Source organism: Dipodomys spectabilis, unplaced genomic scaffold, assembly GCF_019054845.1.
Source record: "Dipodomys spectabilis isolate Male_0828 unplaced genomic scaffold, ASM1905484v1 ptg000137l, whole genome shotgun sequence".
Classification (NCBI taxonomy): domain Eukaryota; kingdom Metazoa; phylum Chordata; class Mammalia; order Rodentia; family Heteromyidae; genus Dipodomys; species Dipodomys spectabilis.
Genome location: NW_024870814.1, coordinates 11,984,370 through 12,005,928, shown reverse-complemented (window position 1 = coordinate 12,005,928; position 21,559 = coordinate 11,984,370). Strand labels below are relative to the sequence as shown.

General features: G+C 38.7%; 1 pseudogene; it reads right to left on the bottom strand.

Annotated features, from left to right (window-relative positions):
* The window catches only part of LOC122116639, a 1,030,500-nt pseudogene that overhangs the window by 867,632 nt on the left and 141,309 nt on the right, over positions 1 to 21,559 (bottom strand).

Genomic DNA, 21,559 nt, shown 5'->3' with positions numbered 1-21,559 from the left:
GGAGTCAGGGTTGTGCCATTATTTTAGATTCACATACATATAGAAGTTTATGTAGGTAAAATAAAGAAGTATATGTATTTATATATTTGTTTGTGCATTTCATTTATTCAGTTTTATTATTATAGTTTTCATAGTACAGATGATTTATCTCCTTGGTTATGCTTATATATTCTTATTTTTGAGGTAATAATTTCATAATTTCATTTTCCCTATTTAGTATGGTGTTGACAATGGTTTTGCCAGATATCTTTTATTGGGCTGAGGTGCTATTTTTTTCTATCCCTAGTCACTTGAGAGAATTTTATCAAGCGATTTCTCCAATGAATGGCAACATTTAAAGTTATTATCTTTTTATATTTTCTGCTGCTTCTCTGAATCCAACTTGCCAAGAACAATGACCACTATTGAGCCTCTACTACTGCACCACACCTGAGAAGAGCAGACCATCACCTGGTATGCAGTTGAGGACAAATGGCCAGCGGAACTGATCAGCAACTTCACAATGTTCCAATCCTGAGAATGAAACCCTACCATGCCTGGTTGTGTGGCAAGGGACTGTGTTTTGAGAGGTATACATTCAAATCCCGATATTCTACAAGGCTGATGTAGCTATAAGAGGCCAATGCAGGTGGCTCATACCTGAAAACCTACCTACACAGAAGGCTGAGATCTGCTGATCACAGTTCAAAGCCGGCCCAGGAAAGGAAAGTGCAAGAGACTCTTTCCTCCAGTTAACCAACAAAAGGACAGAAATGGATATGTGGCTGAGGTGGTTGCTCATCCTTGGTGGGGGGTATGAAAGGATAAGATTTCAGTACTTTTGAGCTATATCATTTATAACTCATCTACAGGATTGAAGTTACAACCTATTGGGAAATTACCTGTGTTAGTCATCTCCCTTTTCATGTGATTGGCATGTAATTTCACTTTGAAACTTTCTTCCAGTAATGGTATCTGAAAGAGTTTGGAAAGGAATAAAAGAAATAATTTACAAATAACATATTTATAAGATAATTTCTTTGTTGCTTTGTATGTCCTCCCCCAAGGTATAACCCATGATTTCACTGTATTTGATGTTGGTATAATTTGGAGAGGGGAAGGGAAAAAACAATTTGTTTAAATAGGGATACAGGTGGACCCATTGTACTAAAGAGATGTACAAGACGTTATGTCGAAAAATGACCTTTACAACTTTGGTGCTTGGGGTGGGTAGTGAGGGCAGGGGTCGAGGGAACACGAATAGGGGAGATAGGAATTGATGGGAAGAGGAAAGAAAGGAGGAGGCAACAATGCTTGATAAGAAATGTACTCATTAACTTGGTCATGTAATTATAAACTCTCTGTATGGTATTTTCACAATAAAACACTTATTTAAAAATAATATATAGTACCACATGTATGGTATATAAGTGCACATCAGAGGGAAACTAGGAGGAAGACACAGAAACGGAGGGAAATGGGAAAACATACAATAGTGGGACCTATCAGCTACACTGGACATTGATCAAAATGAACAAAGCAACTCAATGGAAGCAATGGGAGGGAGAGAATGAGCAGGAAAGAGGGAAAAGCTGACACTAAGCAAAAGGAAAGAAATGTATATATCACCCCATGTGGAAGAAATAACTGTATTGTCAAAGCTCATAGAATTTACAAACTTTAGAAACCATGATAAAGGTAATTCACCCCACAAATGTTAGAATGTGTTTTTGACTATAAATATCACTTACTTTGTGACTATAAGTATCACAATCTTGTGAAATTTGAGAAATTTATGTAATCACTTAATCACAATAAAAAACCCTATAATAAATTTTAATAGAAGAAAATTTTTGTGTAACCTATAAGAAAATGTCACAAACAGTGTCCAATAGTAACAGAAATGTATGTTCTTTAGGCTGAGTGGAATATGAATTCCTCTGTAAAACTCTGAACCAACATTCAGTTTCTGAGTAGATCCTGATGAAGCTTAAGAGAAGACTTAATCTTGAGTACTTGTTATATTGAGACATGAAAACAGATCTTGCTGGGTCCTGCTATGAGGTGTGGAGTCCTGGCTGTGGCTGCCCCCATGGAACCCAGGCATGACAAGGAGGGTCTAATACAGAGTTAATAACTTTTCTAGGAACAGACTCTGTAGAAAGATTAAAAATAGATGTTGCAATAGTCTGACTACCTAACTGAATGTAACTGGCGTTCTTGTACAAACTGTCTTATAGAAGAGAGAGAGGAATATTAAGAATGCTGTTGTTAATCTGGTGAAGAGTTATGCTGAATAAGTGTCATCCCATATTTACAGATTGTGAAAATGCCTATGTAAAATTTAGTTTTCTGGGGCTGGGAAGGTGGCTCCGTGCTAGAGTGCTTGCCTTGCATGCATGAGGCCCTGGGTTTGATTCCGCAGTACCACATAAGCAAAAGAAAAAAAGCCGGAAGTGTTGCTGTGGCTCAAGTGGTAGAGCACTAGCCTTGAGCTGAAGAGCTGAGGGACAACACCCAGGCCCAGAGATCAGGACCCATGATTGGACACAAAACAAACAAACAAACAAACAAATAAATAAACTTAGTTTTCTCTGCTATTTTTCTCTTTCATTTAGAAATGTTATTAGGTTACGCTCTGTAAGGAGGATTTTATCCTCTGGGTTATTTTGTTTTGACACAAGTGATCATAAGGAACTTAATTTATTAGGCCCTCTATGAAGAATCTTATTTTTTTAATCACTTGTAGGGATTGAACTCAGGACCTGGGCACTGATCCTGAGCTCATTTGCCCAAGGCTAACACTCTACAACTTTCAGCCACAGCACCACTTACAATTTCTGAATGATTAATTGGAGATAAGAGTCACAAGGAGAATTTTCTGCCTGGACTGGCTTTGAACCATGTCCTCAGAACTCAGCCTCCAGAATAGCTAGGATTATAGACGTGAGCCACCAGTGTCTGGCTTATAAAGAATATCTCTAACAGGTGTTGATAACTTGCTAATCTTAAATTAACTTTCCTTCAGTGATATCGGATTAACTGAAGTAGGTATTTGATTTCCTTATGTAATTCAAACCACAGTGATATTGGATAGAAGTCTTGAGAGACAATGGCAAATGAAGTCTCTGTACAGTACTTTTCTCTAGAATAACTAGAAGAGGGCCAATAAAATTGACCCTTCACCAAGACTCTCCTGGATACACATTTCAATTGAATTGGGCCTCTAGTGTTTCAAGTTGCAGGGTCAAGTACACCACATCCTCCCTGCAGATCCAGGTATCAGGGGAGAGGGGTCCTTCTACCCACTGCGGGAGCCAGCCTGGTATTTGTGGGTGTTTTCTCCAAACACAGAAGAAATTTAAGTCACTTTCTGCACCAGAGCGATGCCCTTGTCCTCCACTTTGTTCTTCTCACACTGCTGCGCCCATCTGCTGATTTGCATAGTGCTCCCCAAGGAGGACTTTCAGGCACTAGTTTGACATAAAGACTTATCTTGACCTTGACTTCACTGATTAAATCTCCTGGATTGCCAGCTAAAATGAGGCTCTGTTCTTAGGCTCTGGGTCTCCTAATGCTATGGATTACTGGTAAGGGCAGAGGGAGAAGATAAAAAAAGGGGGTTGAAGGGGAACCCTTAGGGCCACTGCTTTTTGTTTGTATTCTGTTCATGGTTTAGATGCACAGAACTTGTCCTCTAGAATGGGGAAGGTGAAGTTAATTATATGAGAGTGATGAACATTCTAGATGGAACCAGTTCCTGAGCTTTGTTGACAACTATGACAACTGTGTAGTTGGTAGTATACATGAGATCTAGAAACTCATTTATGCTTTTTAATATTTGTATATTTTTTGAAATATTGAATGGTAGGATAGAAGGAAAAACCATGAAACGATTAGGAATAAATATATAAGCACAGAAAAAATTATATTACCAATATAACCTTGTGCTTTTCATTTATTTTAATTTCAGGATCCAGAGGCGATATTATAATGACTCAGACTCCACTCTCCCTGGCTGTCACCCTGGGAGAGAAGGTCTCCCTCTCCTGCAGGTCAAGTCAGAGCCTCTTACATAGCGATGGAGATAGTGCTCTATTTTGATACTTGCAGAAGCCTGGCCACTCTCCAAAACTCCTAATCTATTGGGCTTCCAACCGAGCAACTGGGGTCCCAGAAAGATTCAGTGGCAGTGGGTCAGACACAGATTTCACACTGCAAATCAGCAGGGTGGAGGCTGAAGATATTGGGGTTTATTACTGCATGCAATGTATAGATACTCCTCCCACAGTGATATAGTCCTTAACAAAAACATCTCTGTAGGGCTTGGCCCAGCAGTCCTATTTCAAAGCTTGTCTGGGGAGCAGCATAGCACATTCTCTGAACTGAAGCAGTAGTCTGAGTTTGGAGGACTTGACAGAAGATGTCATACCAGAGACCTTGTCCAAGTGGGATCTTGGGTTACTTCAGCTTCAAGGGACTCCCAGAACCAGAATTTATAATGTTAATGCAGAAATCAATTTATCACTTATTCCCAAATGTGAAAGACAAAGACAAAAACATCTACCACCAGCATGCCATTTCTATAGTTTGGAGAGAATTACAGAGTAAAATCTCTTGCAGAATAACTCCAGAAACATTAGTAGCTAGCAATTGAAGAATGAATCACAAAGCTTGGCTTAAAAGTGAGAAAGATTTTATTTAATAGGAATGTTACTGAATATCACCAAATAAATAGAATATGTTTGTTAAATATAAAACAAATTAATTATATGATTCTGATGTTAAAACCTTGTTGATTAATCAACCTATAATTCTGAAATTCCCATTAGTATTGCTTTTTAATTGTGAAAATACCATACAGAGGAGTTAACAATTACATGAGCAAGGTAATGAGAACATTTCTTATCAAGCATTGTTGTCTCCTCCCTTTTTTCCCCTTGCCATCCCTGCCCTCCCATCATCCCCTCAACCCCCAAACATTATAGAGTTCATTTTTTGACATAACGATTGTATATCTCATTGTTGCATTGTATCCCTATTTAAACCATTTGTTTTTTTCCCTTCTCCTCCCCAAATTTTACCAACATCAAAGACAGTGAAAACAGGGGTCTCATTGGCACAGGCCCATTCTTTTAACAAAGCTACAAATTGAAGTGTGACTCTGCATAAGGCTATGTTACATGTCTGTTTCCTCTAGTCCTCCTCTAATGGAGGCTCTTTCTCACCTGCCTCTTACAGGTTAGAAGAATATGTTCTTCCCTTCCAAAAACCTACCATTACATGGCAAACAAGCCTGACAACGAGCAAAGGCTTCCACTGAGACTTGAGCATGTACTGGATTTTCTCTCAGACAATGCACAGACCACTGAGATCCCTGTGTGCAGATCAGGTTCTTACTCTATGCACACAACAGATCTTTTTAAAAAATGACTTTTTTTATTGTGAAAATACTGTACAGAGGGGTTACAATCACATAAGCAATGTAATGAGTACATTTCTTATCAAGCATAGTTGCCTCCTCCTTTGTTTTTCCCCTATCATCCCTGCCCTCCCATCTCCAGAACTACATTTCCCTCTCTCCTCCCCCACTCCACGCCTAAATTATAAAGTTCGTTTTTCAACATAGGTCATATACATCTCACGGGTTAACCTGTATCCCAATTTAAACAATTTATTTTTTGGGTCCGGTCGTGGGGCCTGAACTCTGAGCCTGGGTGCTGTCCCTCAGCTCTTCAGCTCAAGCCTAGTACTCTACCACTTGAGCTACAGCGCCACTTCCAGCTTTTTTTCTTCTTGCTTATGTGGTGCTGAGGAATCGAACCCAGGGCCTCATGCATGCAAGCCAAGCACTCTACCATTGAGCTACCTTCCCAGACCTAAACATTTTTTTTCCTTTTCGCTCCCTAAATTATACCAACATCAAATACAGTGAAAACAGGGGTTATACCATGGGGAAGGGGCTTACAAAGCTACAAGAAAATTACATGGTACCTTATAAATACATTAGAAACCATTGCAAGGAAGAAAAAAACCACTTGTGTCCCTGTCGTGGGGTTCATTTCACTGACCTTTTCTGCTTGTCTCAGATATATACTAGTTATTGCAAATAAGGGAACCCAAGGGGCCTATGTTTCTTTGGGCCTGGCTTGCTTCACTGATATATTTTTTTCCAAGATTTTCCATTTCCTAACAAATGGGGCAATATCATTCTTTCTGGTGGAAGCATAGAATTCCATTTTGTATGTATACCACATTTTCTTGATCCATTCATCTACTGAAGGGCATCTGGGTTGGTTCTGTATTTTAGGTATGGTAAATAATGCTGTATTAAACACATGTGCTGGTAGCTTTAGTATGGTCTACACAAGAATCTTTTGTTTATGATTCCTACCTGAGGCTCAGGGCATAACAGTCTTATTACACAAATTGTGAAGTGGTTGATCTCCACTCTCATATCCACTCTTCTTTCCTCCTGAAACATATCCATTCCTAAAATGTCTTAGTCTCAAACCCAGGTGTGGGGGGACGTTGTGTGCACCAGGAGTGGATGTGTATCAAAAGACAGGTCCACCTTCAAAGTTTTTCTCATTAAATGCAGGTAAATAGAAAGGCATGACTTTCACAGTTTCATCATAGCTTCCTTTGGCTTCATAAGTCTGAGATTTCAGGCCCCAGATACATCATAACCAGGGTCGAAGTAGGTGAATCTCTCAAATCCAGATCCCCATGCAGTTCATTTAGTGAAGGTTGATGAAGAGAACTCTGACTTTGGCAGGGACTTTCCCTATGTGTGAGCTTCTTGACTGTGAGGTACAGTGTTATTTTGTGTACCTGCAGCAGCTGGGACTCACAATGATGAGAGGTTGATTCACTGTCATGTAAATGTCCTGCTAGTGGCTCCCCAGATGTGACATCCTGCACTAGGGTGGACAGTGTCCCCACATGCTGGTCCTGACGTGGGAGCCATCCTCATTGCATTCTGCCTTCACTGTCTGTGGCAGTTTTGACTTGTTTCCCATGCTAAGGATGTCTTCTCCATTCCTTTTGGCTTCATTGCCTTGCTCACCCTTTATTGTGTTTCGTGTAATCAAATCTGAATCTGCTGGGACCACAAGTTCTAAAACAGTTACTAAAAAAAATGTTATTTAGGAACTGGAAGAGATGATAGTGTAAGAACATGAAGGTTTATGAAGCAGAAGAGACTGAAGTAGATATGAGTTCTTGGTTTAGGGAACATCTTATCTTTGAAGGGGAGCTTTTGGGGCTATTGATAGGAGACAGGAATGTTATCTGAGATATTTGGAGACTGCTAGCTCAGAAATTCATGAAGATCACCATATGTTATATAGCCATATCTTTTAAATCTTTCCAACCCTGCTGCTTTTCATGTGCCCTGAGCACAGACCACTGCCCTGAGAACTTATTCAGAGGCTGCTCACACCCTATGCAGGAGAAGGTTCCACTCAGCAAATAGATTGGACATGAAGGCCCCTGCTCAGCTCCTGGGGCTCCTGCTGCTCTGGCTCCCAGGTAAGGAAGAACAATGCTGGGGATTACTCATCTCATATTAACAGAGCAGCCTGAAGCTTCGTGGAAGTACTTGGAAAATACTACTAATTGTTTTAGTGTTTCCAATGTCAGGTAGCCATTGTGAAGTCCAGTTGACCCAGTTGCCATCCCTGCCTGCATCTCTGGGAGACAGACTCCACATCACTTGCAAAGCCAGTCAGATCATTAGCAATTATTTACATTCTTACCAGCAGAGAGCAAGGAAAGCTCCAAAGCTCCTGATGTATTTTGCACCTACTTGGCAATCTGGGGTCCCATGGAGGTTCAATGGAAGTGGATCTGGCACAGAGTTCACTCTCAGCATCAGCAGCCTGCAGCCTGAAGATTTTGCCACTTACTACTGTCAGCAGGGTAATTAGTTACCTACCCCTGTGACACCACTCAGAACAAAAACCTCCCAGGGAAGCAGAAGTGAGAGCCTGGGCTGCCCCAGATGCTTACCCTGGTGCTTCAACTGCTGACAGAACATCTCAGATGCAGCCCCATTTTTAAGGTCACTGGAAAGCATTGGGAGACAGGTTCTGGAGTCAATTGCATACCTTAACTGTCTGTCCTCCTGTTCATCCTAAGCAGCACACACCTGACACTGCCTCTTCTGTGGCTTACAAAGAACACTGCTCTGTACTCATGTATGGTCCAGTCTGTCCCAAAATTCTGCAGTCAGTCAATAATGAAGGCATTCTAGATGTGTCAGGACAGGTTTTTAAAAGTAAGGAAAAATAGCTTGTGAAAAACATTTTGAAAATTATTTTTTAAGAAACATAGTCTTTGAAAGTAATTTTAGATTGCCATGGAATAATTTTATTTGAAATACAACTTGATATTTGGGGATGCTAAATAATGTAATAAACAACTGAGTTCAGTACCTTAAACATTTATCAATTTCTTGTCAGGGAATTTTTTTTCAGCAAATGTATTGTTTTAAATACTGATATCAATTATCATGTTAAAACATGCAACATTTTAATCTAGTTCTCAGAAAATTAATTTATTTTGATACTGAGTATCATATTGTTGTTTTACATTGCCATGGTCTAAACTTTTGAAAGAGGAGTGGAAAAATAAGTTTTTAAATAACTTCAGGAAATATAAAGAAAATACTAAACTTTGTATCATGTTTTGGAAGGTTTGAACATATTTTTCTTCAGGTGCTTGAACTTAGAAGTGTTATTCAGAGAGCAGATATCAAAAGCACCCTTGGCTTCTGCCCTAGTTCACACAATTCCAAACTGAGGAATGGAAATAAATATATGTGAATAAATTAAATACATTTAATCCATGGACTTTCTATTGATCTTGCTAGATATGTCTTTTGCCATGCAGAAGCTCTGCAACTTCATGCAATCCCATTTGTCCAACCTTTCTTTGAGTTGTTGTGTTTCCGGGTCTCTATTCAGAAAATTTCAGCCTGTGCCAAGGAGACCTAGGGTTTCTCCTATTCCATCCTGTAATGTCTTCAGAGTGTCTGCTTTGACTCCGAGGTCTTTCATCCATTTGGAGTTGATTCTGGTGCAGGGTGATATATAAGGATCTAACTTTAGTTTTCTACAAGTAGTCAACCAATTTTGCCAGCACCATTTAGTGAAGAGGCTGTCTTTCTTCCATTCTATTTTTTTTGGCTCCCTTATCGAAGATTAGATGGCTATAGGCCTGTAGGTTCATTTCTGGGTTTTTAATTCTATTCCATTGGTCCTGAGGTCTGTTCTTGTGCCAGTACCAAGCTGTTTTGATTACTATGGCTTTATAGTAGAGTTTGAAATTTGGTATTGATATTCCTCCAGCAGTGTTCAATAGAAAGCTCATGGATTGGGAGAAGATCTTCACTAGCCATACAACTGACAAGGGTCTCATATCTAAAATATACTTGGAACTCAAAAAATTAAATCCCCCAACAAATCCTCAAAGAAACAACTGCTCAATAAATAAGTCGGCTAAAGATTAAAGAGAAACTTCTCTGAAGAAGAAAGAAGGATGGCCAATAGACACATGAAGAAATGCTCAATCTCTCTAGTCATAAAAGAAATGCAAATCAAAACAACATTGAGATACCACCTCACACCATTTAGAATGGCAAAAATCAAGAAATCTAATAACAACAGGTGCTGGAGGGGATGTGGACAGAAGGGAACCTTACTTCATTGTTGGTGGGAGTATAAACTTGTTCAACCACTTTGGAAAGTAGTATGGAGGTTCCTCAAAAGACTCCACATAACATATGACCAGATAAGATGAAGTTAAGTGAAATGAACCCCAAGATAGGAACACAAGTGGTTTTTTTCTTTCTTGCTATTGTTTCTAATGAATTTATAAGGTATCATGTGATTTTTTTTGTTGCTTTGTATGTTCCTCCCCCATGGTATAACCCCTGTTTTCACTGTATTTGATATTGGTATAATTTGGGGTGGGGGAGGGAAAAAACAAATTGTGTAAATAGTGATACAGGTTGACCCATTGCAACAATGAGATGTAGAAGATACCATACTGAAAAGCGAACTTTACAATTTAGTCGGGGGGCGGGGAGGGGGGGTTGGTGGGGAGAGGGGAGTGTAGTTGAGGAGGTGGGAGGGAAGAGATGGTAGGAGAAAACAAAGTGGAGGCAACAATGCTTGGTAAGAAATGTACTCATTACCTTGCTCATGTAACTGTAACCCCTCTGTACAGTATTTTCACAATAAAAAACATTAAAAAAAAAAAAGACTCTACATAGAGCTCCCCTATGACCCAGCAGTCCCACTTTTGGGCATTTACCCAAATGTTTACAAACAAGACCACACTAAAGCTACCAGCACAACCATGTTTATTGCAGCATTATTTACCATAGCTAAGATATGGAACCAACCCAGATGCCCCTCAGTAGATGAATGGATCAAGAAAATGTGGTATATATACGCAATGGAATTCTATGCCTCCATCAGAAAGAATGACATTGCCCCATTTGTTAGGAAATGGAAAGACTTGGAAAAAATTATATTAAGTGAAGTAAGCCAAGCCCAAAGAAACATAGGTCCCATGATTTCCCTTATTTGCAATATCTAGTATATGTCTGAGTCAAGTAGAAAAGGTCAGATTAGGTGCTGTTAGGAACATGAACCCTAAGATATGTATTTTAAATGTTTTTTTTTCTTTCATGCATTTGTTTCTAATGCAATTATAAGATTATTTCTTTGTAGCTTTGTATGTCCCTCCCCCACAGTATAACCCCTGCTTTCACTCTATTTGATGTCGTTATAATTGGTGGAGGGGAAGGGGAAAAACAAGTCGTTTAAATAAGGATACAGGTGGACCTGTTGCAACCATGAGAAGTACAAGTTGTCATGTGGAAAAGGAACTTTACAACTTGGGGGGGGAGGATTGGCTGGGGAAGGAGGGAGGATGGGAAGGGATGGGAAGGGCAAACAAAGGAGGAGGCTACAATGCTTGATAAGAAATGTACTCACTATCTTGCCCATGTAATTGTAACCCCTCTGTACAGTATTTTCACAATAAAAAAATAAAAATAAAATAAAAATAAATATTTAAGAACCTTGTGGAGTCATTTACTAGGTATAGCTACATAGTGTCCCATATTTTATCTATATTTATCAGAGTAATTAGAAGTGACTTCCATATGTCCTACAGACATTCTGAGAGTCATAAATTCACATTTAGTAATTAACATGCATTCTTACACATAGAAATGTATATGGAAGGGAGGAGTTGGATTGGGAGGGATGGTTCAGAATGATGAAAGACTGATAGGTAAAGATGAATTGTATTTATCACCTTCTATTTTTAGTACATTTTGTACAATTAGTGATAGATATTAAAAATAGAATAAAGACAAGAGAGGTGTATGGAGTTCTCACTTGTCCACACTCTCACCTCTGTCCATGTTCCTTGCATATTGTGGATCGATAGGATTGAGTCCCTTCCACCTCCCAGTCTTATATGTGATTAGAAGAGGTCTCATCCCATTCAGAATAAAAACAGGAAAGCAGAGAGGGAGAGGAGTGCTGGGAAATGTATTTCCTGAAGATACTATGCTGTTGGGAGCCCACAGCTGATGACCCAGTGAAGTCATCGCCCAACTCTCAGAATATATGCAGTAGGGCATTGCCCAAGACCAGGTACACACATGTCTCTTCCTCTTAGCAACTTGTAACCATAGCAAGAGTTTCAGCAAGTCTCTGTTCATGGAAAATGAGATGTTTTCATGAAATATTTAAAGGTCCATTCTCAAATTGAAACATTTCTTGAAAAGGAAGCAAACACAACTAAACATGTATGTAGTATTATTTTCTTTCCTACTCAGAATGTGTCCAGAATTCAGGATCAACAAGAGCATCCCTGAGAGCATGTTACCAATACAATATTACAAGACCACTTCACATGTACTTTGTGTGAATCTGCCTTACAGCAAGTTATCATGTCATCACTGTAAGGTTAAGAAGTTGTATTTAGAAGAAGAAGAGTATCCCAGGTAGAGAGATGCTTTTTACTCCTCAATTAGCCTATTAAGAGCACTTCTATTTAAACCACATTTCTCTTTCTCTCTCTCTCACACACACCTGTGTGCACACACACACAAACATGACACACCTGTGTCAGTCCTTTTCTTTAACAAAGTAACTGACCTAAACTCTGAATAAAGAAGAGTTGCTTTAACTCACAGTTTTAGATGCAGAAAGTCCCCGATGCTGAATCTTAATCTGTCTGTTCTCTTGTGAGGCCTGTCTTGCACATGGTACAAGATGTTGTGTTAATAAAGAGGGAACCAGTTATAATTTGAGCTGGCCAAGAATATGCCTGTCTCCATTTGATAACAGGTGACTATTATGAGAACTGCCTCACTGCATGAGAGTATCTTTAACCCTCTGGTGAGCAGTGGTATAACCTCCAATCCCGTAATATAATCACTTCTCACAAGTCACCTCTTCCATTGGCCAGGTTCATCCATTGGGGCAGCAGTACAAACATCCTGCACATGCTCTTCCTCCCTTCAGGTGAAGTAGAGACTAAAATCTCTGAGACAAATAAACAGACACTGGTTAAATTAAATTAAGACTGGAGACATTTGGAGATTTTCTCTTAATTTAAGATAATCACAATTATATACGTATATAGATATATAGATTTATATCATTTCAAGTAGTTACACAAAGTGGTCTCCACTAAGTATGTCAATTTATAGGTACAATATATTTTGATACTCTCACCCTTCAGTTACTCTCCAGAGTAAACTTTAAGAAATCCTTTGATTAATTTGCTGTACAAATTCATTGTGGAAGAATGACAGGATATTTAGTGAATTTAAAAACCTGTTACATTGAATTCATACTTTCAAGTGTAATCATTTCTACCATTAGATTAAAAGACCATTAGGGTACTTACTACCTGTAAGAGAAAATTTTATTATGCTTGTCAATTCTATATTCTTACATCTTAATATGAAGATCCTGGAAAATAGAGGTGCTAACATTTGTAGCTAGCATCCCTAAGAGATAACTTGGTAACTCTGGTGTGCCTCTTCATCTACCTCAACTCTGTGCTTTTATTGGTCAACTATTTTGAGAATCAGTTCCAGATATTATCAGTGGAGTCCTTCTTTCCATGCTACAGACATCTTGGATTTTATTGGTTATCACCAGTATTTTGATTCTCAGGGGGGGGGGGGAACTCCCAGTCTATTAAAAATGGAATTAGTTTTGGGTCACCACAACAACACACACAAAATTTATGACCACACCCATACCTACTGCATAGCAATCCATACTTTAAGCAGCTAACAAGGATCCATACAAGGTTTTAGAAATTAGGCTGTAAGAGAAGTCTATTTTTGCTAACTAGATCTTCAATTGGCAAAATTATTTAGACACACACAAATATTTATCCATTATATGATCTCAGGCCTGAGAATAATAATGATATTTAGAAATTTGAGGATATATCAAGATTAAATATTATTCAAAATATTGCCTACAATCCCCAAAAGTGGGAGAAGTAGATTCAAGTTGAGGTTTTACTGGCCAATTGTTATCAAGGAGCTATCTCAAGAGAAATCTAGGCATTGGGGTAATCTCCTATAGTCATGGTTACCAAGGCAGTACAGATAGGTGGAACATGGCCTTGTCTGTATCTTCTAAACAAGACTAAAATGAAAAAGTTTAGGAGTAGTGCTCATTTTAGAGGACTTGCTTAGCCACCCCAAAGCAGTGTTGAATATTCAGAATACAAACTCTTTAAAAATATGGTTCCTTGTTGGATATTTTGTGACCAGAATTTCTCTATGTACCTTGACCTCTAGATGTTGTTCATGATCTCTATGATTCTCTGCCTCTTTAGTCACTGAGGAAGATCAAACAAAATCCAATTTAGAGGCAAACAGAGTTACCTGCAGCAAAACAGTTAAAGGAACTCCAGCAGGATCATCACCAATTAAAAGCATGAATAGTTGATATATATAAGTGTTAGCAGTTGTGTACCAGTGGTTCGTTGCATAGTGTTTTTATTAAAAACCAATTGCATAACTACGGATATTTAAAAAACAACGGGGAAAAGGAAAAATAAAAAAGTCTGCAAAATATATGAATATGTAGAATATATTGTAATTCACGTATGGAAACATGTAAGGAAGAGTTTGCATTCACTTTATCCATATTATAGTAATGTATGATGTAATATACAATAATACATAGCAATGTATAAGCAGAGAAATAAAAATGATATTTTAATAGGTAGTACAGATTTAACAAATATGAGTAATTCACAGTTACCAAATAGGCATACGTATATAATTAATTGGTATGTGTTTATATGGGTCATCTATAAAACATGTGCCTAGATTTATATATTTATTATGTGCATATATACATCTATATGTACATATAGACGTGTGCATATATACATATAAATGTCCACATGTGGCTGCATAAACAGCTACATGCAGCTGCATACACATACTAAGAAATTATCAGGGATCCAATGAAACATAGTTTATCCTTCCCAGAGACTGTCTTAAAGAAAGACATGTAAGTTAGGGAAATGAAACCTAAGATATGTATTTAAATGTTTTTTTTTCTTTCATGGGATTTCTTCTAACACATTTATAAGATTATTTCTTTGTTGCTTTGTATGTCCCTCCCCCACAGTATAACATATGCTTTCACTGTATTTGATGTCGGTATAATTTGGGGAGGGGAAGGGGAAAATTAAATCGTTTAAATAGGGATTCAGGTGGACCTATTGCAACAATGAGATGTGCAAGTCGATGTGTCGAAAAGGAAATTTACAACTTTGGTGTGGGGGAAGGGAGGGAGGATTTGGTGGGGGTGTGGTGGAGGATGAGAAGGGATGGGAAGGGGAAACAAACGAGGAGGCTACAATGCTTGATAAGAAATGTACTCATTATCTTACTCATATAAATGTAACCTGTCTGTACAATATTTTTACAATAAAAAAAGAAAGACATGTAAGAACACATAGCATGTAGACTTTGAGGAAACCATGTATATATGGCTCAATAATCTTCTTTCTATACTCATTATTCTCTTTGAAATTTTAAGGAAACAGAAAAAAATCTGATGATCTTTTATGATGGTTCACTTGGTTGGATGGGTTGGAGATGAAAAAATATACTTCTGGACCTGGCTGTGAGAGATTCTCTAGAGAGAATTGCCTGAGAGAGAAGACCCACCCTATTATACCCAGCCCCTTCCAAAAGGCTGAGATCTCATCAAATAAAAGGGGAAGAAATATGTAGCCACCAAGTAGAACATTTCCTCTGTTTCTTCAGTCCCATGTTGTGAGCTTCACCAAATTCTGCCCACATGGTAGACTAGACTTTATGATCTAAGAGTTGCAATCATGTACTCTGCCCTTTATATTGTTTTTACTGAGGTCTTAGCCACAACAAGGGAAATCTAAGTAACACATCTTCATAACTTAGGCCCTAGCTTACTTTCTAACCAATAATGGAAGATGAATTAGGCACCAGAAGCATTTGGGGTCCCAGTCACTGAAATGAGAGAAATGGCTATTATTTGTAGTGGGAATAATATGTTGAGGTAGATTTTTTAAAGTCAGAGTTTCAATGTGGGAATGTATGTATTAGTGAAGCAAAGTCATTAAACATGAATCAGTCCATGAACTCACAGACTGGATTTATCCTCAGGAGTGTGAGATGTGGATGTAAACAGCACAAGAGAGCTGCAGGCCAGGAGGTGGATTCTGAGCACTCATGTCTGGGTGCTATAATCTCAGAGCAGGAGGAAAGGGACAGCTCTTCTCTGCAAGTGATAACTGAACAGAGAGACCCAGGAGACAGGGTTCATCCTACTGCCTTCATCTTCAAATCCACTCTTGGAAAGATTTCTAGAACTTCTGCCTTAAGACTTCTCAATAGTTTGTGAATAAATCCATATCCTAAGATAAATCATCTTGTGCTGAGCGCACTTGACAACTGTGATTAAGAATAGTGATAAGCCGGGCGCTGGTGGCTCACGCCTGTAATCCTAGCTACTCAGGAGGCTGAGATCTGAGGATCGCGGTTCAAAGCCAGCCTGAGCAGGAGAGACCGTGAGACTCCTATCTCCAATAAACCACCAGAAAACCGGAAGTGGCACTGTAGCTCAAGTGGTAGAGCGCTTGCCTTGAGCTGAAGAGCTGAGGGACAGCGCCCAGGCCCAGAGTTCAAGCCCCACGACCGACAAAAAAAAAAAAAAAAGAAGAATAGTGATAAATCCACAGGGAGAGCAACAGGCTCCTTTTTCTATTAATTAGAATACTTTCCCAGCAGACAGAGTCTAGGAAGCCAACATTAGCTACCTTGCAAGCCATCAGTACTCAAGCCTTATAAGCACAAGGTGAGCCATTGGTTCTCCCCACCTGTACCATGTCATGCAACAAATAGTGATAAATTTTTCTTCACCACTTTAGCCCTCCATATGCAGTCAGTGATTCATATTTAGTAAATTACCAGGGTTTGGCATGGAGAGATTTGGGGATCTCTGTGCAGCTTAGGCCTCTTGTTTCTCTATCTTATCCTGTGTGGACTTAGTAGCTCTTATTCTTCAAGTTATCATTGGCAAACCACTGACACACACACAAACACACACCCACATATACACACTCAGATACAGACAGAGAGATACACACAAAAATCTACCATCTTATCTGAATTTAATCCATAGAAATGTTAAGAGTTTATAACTCTACCTGAAAAAAGAATCCTGGGGTTCATTTAGCTTAGCATCATCTTAGATGGTCATATGTACATAGTTTTTGAGCTTTTCTGCTTTTTAGATAAAATTATCCTAGATGTATACTAATTATTGCACATGAGGGAAACCTGAATCTTAAGATATGGACACAGAGAACTTTCTTTGTTGTTTTTAATGTAATGTTTGATTTTTTTGTTTCTTTTGTATGTTCTTCCCCTCTATGGTATATCCCCTGTTTTCACTGTAGTAATTTTGGTACCCTGAAACTTGTATATACATTTGTATAATTTGGGGAAGTGAAAGGGAATAACAAAATGCTGAAACAAGGACACAGGATGACCCTTTGCAACGATGATACCCACAAGACTCTATATTGGAAATGAACTTTACAACTTTGGGTGGGGAGGTGTGAGGGAGGTAGGGGTGGGAAGGGATAGTGGGAGAACAACAAAGGAGGGAGTAACAATGCTTGACAAGAAATGTACTCATTACCTTACTCATGTAAATGTAACCATTTGTACAGCGTCTTTGCAATAAAGTAAAATTAAAAATTAACTAATAATAATAAAGAAATAGAATCCTGGTTCTAAAGCATGTAATGTTAGAATAATACCACTAGATGGTAGAGAAAACCCACAAAATATATTAAAAGAGCTATCTAGCTTAGTAATCTAGGGAAACCACAGAGTTAGTGTTTTAATCATCAACTTTCTCCAGCCATGGGTATTTGACTAGGACCAGGGACACTTAGAAGGAGCTGTCAGCAGGCTGAATTGTGGGGGAAAGTCTTCTGTTTTTGGAATTTAGAGACTGGAAGCTTGGCTTTGCCTCTATTTTCTGCCTCATTTATCAGCAAAGGCCATCTTTTAAGGATTGATTCATGTCCTCTGAGATATGTGTCCTAGGAGAAGTCTGTAACAGTGAGTGAGGTGATGTGAGGTCCCTGAAACTGTAGCAAGTCCTGTAGTGCTAGTGTCTTGAGGAGATGTGGCACTGGATGGCTCTGTCTCTGTCTCTGTCACAGGCATCAAAGTCCTTGTGAGGACATTACAAGAAAGTGAACAGTCAGGAAGAGAGTTCAAAACAGATGACAGTCTAGACTTCCCTTCTTCCAGAACTTTGATTTTAAAACTATTCCGTAAATTTTTCTACCAGCGCAAGATATCTGTGTTCTCCATGGCAGTGCAGGGAAACTAAGTCACCAAACCGCTCTTCCTGAGCAGATCAGCCTTAGGAATTCACATGTAGTTTGGACATGTAGTTGCAGCCTTGCTTCTCTTCTTCCTGCTGCTGCAACCATGGTGAGGAAGCAGGTCTCAGGCTCCATTCTTAGTGAGCTTTAATTAAGGAATGTTTCCTAGCAGTTGAACGTGTAATCCTGCTTAGTTTTTGGGTCAGAATCAGAAAAACATCAACTAAATGGGATGCATTACTGGTATTGTTTGTAGATGTATAGGTATTTTTTTGTTCTGTAAGGAACCGAGAAGATCCTTTTTATCCTAACATTCTTTAATCGACATGGCCCTCAGCACAGACTTCATAATGCCTCTCCTGATTTTTAAATGACATTTCTACATACTCTGGGGAGTCAGGGTTGTGTCATTAATTTGGATTCACATAGCATAGAGAAGTCTATGTAGGTAAAATAAAAAAGAAATATGTTTGTATACATTTGTGCATTTCATTTATTTATTTTTATTATAATAGTTTTCATTGTAGAGATGCTTCATCTCCTTGGTTAAGCTTATATATTTTTACTTTTGAGGAAATAATTTCATAATTTCAGTTTTCCCCATTTAGTATGATGTTGACAATAGTTTTGCTACATATTTTTTGGGGGGGACTGAGGTAATTTTTTTCTATCCCTGGTCAATTGAGACATATTTATCAATCACTCTTCTCCAATCCATGGCAACATTTAAACTCATTATGTTTTTATATTTTCTAGTGCTTCTCTGCAGCAAACTTGCCAAAAACAATAACCACTACTGAGCCTGTACAAGTGCACCACACCTGAGAAGAGCAGACCATCACCTGGTATGCAGTTGAGGGCAAATGGCCAGCAGGACTGATCAGCAACTTCAGCATGTTCCGATCCTGAAACCCTTCCATGCCTAGTTGTGTGGCAAGGGACTGTGGTTCCTGAAGCTATACTTTGTCCTGTTTTGAGATGTATAAATTCAAATCCCGGTGTTCTACATGGCTGATGTATCCACAAGAGGCCAGTGCAAGTGCCTCATGCCTGAAAATCTACCTACACAGAAGACTGAGATCTGCTGATCCCAGTTCAAAGCCAACCCAGAAAAGGAGGGTGCAAGAGACTCTCCTCCAGTTAACCAACAATAACAGAAATGGAGATGTGGCTCAGGTGGAAGAGTGTTGACCTTGAGTACAAAAGCTCAGGGCCATGGCCCACACCCTGAGTTCAAGTCCCAAGACATACACACACACACACACACACACACACACACACACACACACACCCATACAAACACACACATAGTAAAAAAATGCACAAAAATGTAGTCATATATGATTCTTCTTATGATTGGTGATCCTTGGGGCAGGGGAAATCAAAGAGTAATTCAGTATTTCTTTTGAGCTATATCATTTATAACTCATACACGATTGAAGTTACAACCTAATGGGAAATTACCTGTGTTAGTCATTTCCCCTTCCATGTGATTGGAATTTAATTTGAATTTGGAACTTTCTTCCAGTTTTGGTATCTCAAAGAGTATGCTCATTCTCTTTGCATAAGCAAGCAACAAAGGAATAAATGAAATAATTTACAAATAACATATTTATAAGTTAATTTCTTTGTATGTCCCTCCCCTAAGGTGTAATCCATGTTTTCACTGTATTTGGTGTTGGTATAATTTAGGGAGCGGAAGGGAAAAAACAAATCCTTTAAATAGGGATACAGGTGGCTCCACTGCAATAATGAGATGTACAAGACGTTTTGTCAAAAAATGAACTTTACAACTTTGGTGCTGAGGGGGAATAAGGCGGGTGGGTAGGATGGGGGGAAAGTGGAGAAGAAGGGAATAGATGGGAAGAGAAAACAAAGGAGGAGGCAACAATGTTTGATAAGAAATGTACTCATTACCTTGCTCATATAATTGTAATCCCTCTGTATGGTATTTAAAAAACATTTAAAAATAATATATACCACATATATGGTATATATGTGCACATCAGATGGAAACTAGGAGGACAACAGAGAAACAGAGGGAAACAAGGGATAAAATGTAATAGTGGGACCTATCAGCTGCGCTGGACATTGATCCTAACGAACTAAGCAACTCAATGGAAGCAATGGGAGGGAGGGAATGAGCAGGAAAGAGGGAAAAGCTGACACTAAGCAAAAGGAAAGAAATGTATATATCATCTCATGTGGAAGAAATAACTGTACTGTCAGAGCTCATAGAATTAACAAACTTTATGAACCATGATAAAGATAATTTACCCCACGAAGGTTAGAATGTGTTTGTGACTATGTTTCACTTACTTTGTGACAATAAGTATCACTTACTTTGTGATTATAAGGATCATAATCCTGTGAAATTTGTGAAATTTATGCAATCACTTAATCACAATAAAAATTGCTATGAAATAAGTTTAATAGAAGAAACTTTTTGTGTAACCATAAGAAAATGTCACAAACAGTGGCCAATAGCAACAGATATGTATGTTCTTCAGGCTCTGGATGGTGTAAGTGGAATATGAATTCCTCTGTACAACTCTGAACTAGCATTCAGTTTCTTAGTAGCTTATGATGAACCTTAAGAGAAGACTTAACCTTGAGTGTTTGTTATACTGAGACATGAACACAGCTCTTGCTGGATCATGCTATGAGGTGTGGAGTCCTGGCTGTGGCTGCCCACATGGAATGCAGGCAGGACAAGGAGGGTCTAATACAGAGTTAATAACTTTTCTAGGAGCAGACTCTGTAGAAAGATTAAAAAATAGATGTTGTAATAGTCTCACTAACTAACTGAAAGTAACTGGCATTCTTGTCCATTCTGTCTTATAGAAAGAGAGAAATATTAAGAATGCTGTTGTTAGTCTGGTGAAGAGTTATGCTGAAGAAGTGTCGGAATGACACTTTACTGATTGTGAAATGGACTATGTAAAATTTGGTTTTCTCTGTCATTTTTCTCTTGCATTTAGAAATGTTATTACTTCACCCTCTGTAAGGAGGATTTTAAAATCTGGGTTATTTGGGTTTGACACAAGTAATCATAAGAACTTAATTTATTAAGTCCTCTATGAAGAACCTTATTTTTTATCACTTGTAGGGATTGAACTTAGGACCTGGGTGCTGATCGGGAGCTCTTTTGCCCAAAGTTAACACTCAACCACTTTCAACCACAGCATCACTTCCAATTTGTGAATGATTAATTGGAGATAAGAGTCAAAAGGGGAACTTTCAGTCTGGACTGGCTTTGAACCATGTATTCAGAACTCAGCCTCCACAGACATGAGCTACCAGTGTCTGGCTTATGAAGAACATCTCTAACAGTTGTTGAATACTTGCTAATCATAAGTTAACTTTGTTTCAGTGATGTCAGATCAACTCAAGTATGTATTTGATTTCCTAACCTAGTTGTAACCACAGTGGTATTGGATAGAAGTGTTGAGAAACAATGGCAAATGAAGTCTGTGTACAGAATCTTTCTCTGGAATAACCAGAAGAGGGCCAATCAAATTGACCCTTCACCAACACTCTCCTGGACACACATTTCAATTGAATTGAGCCTCTAGTGTTTCAAGTTACAGGGTCAAGTACACCACATCCTCCCCGCAGA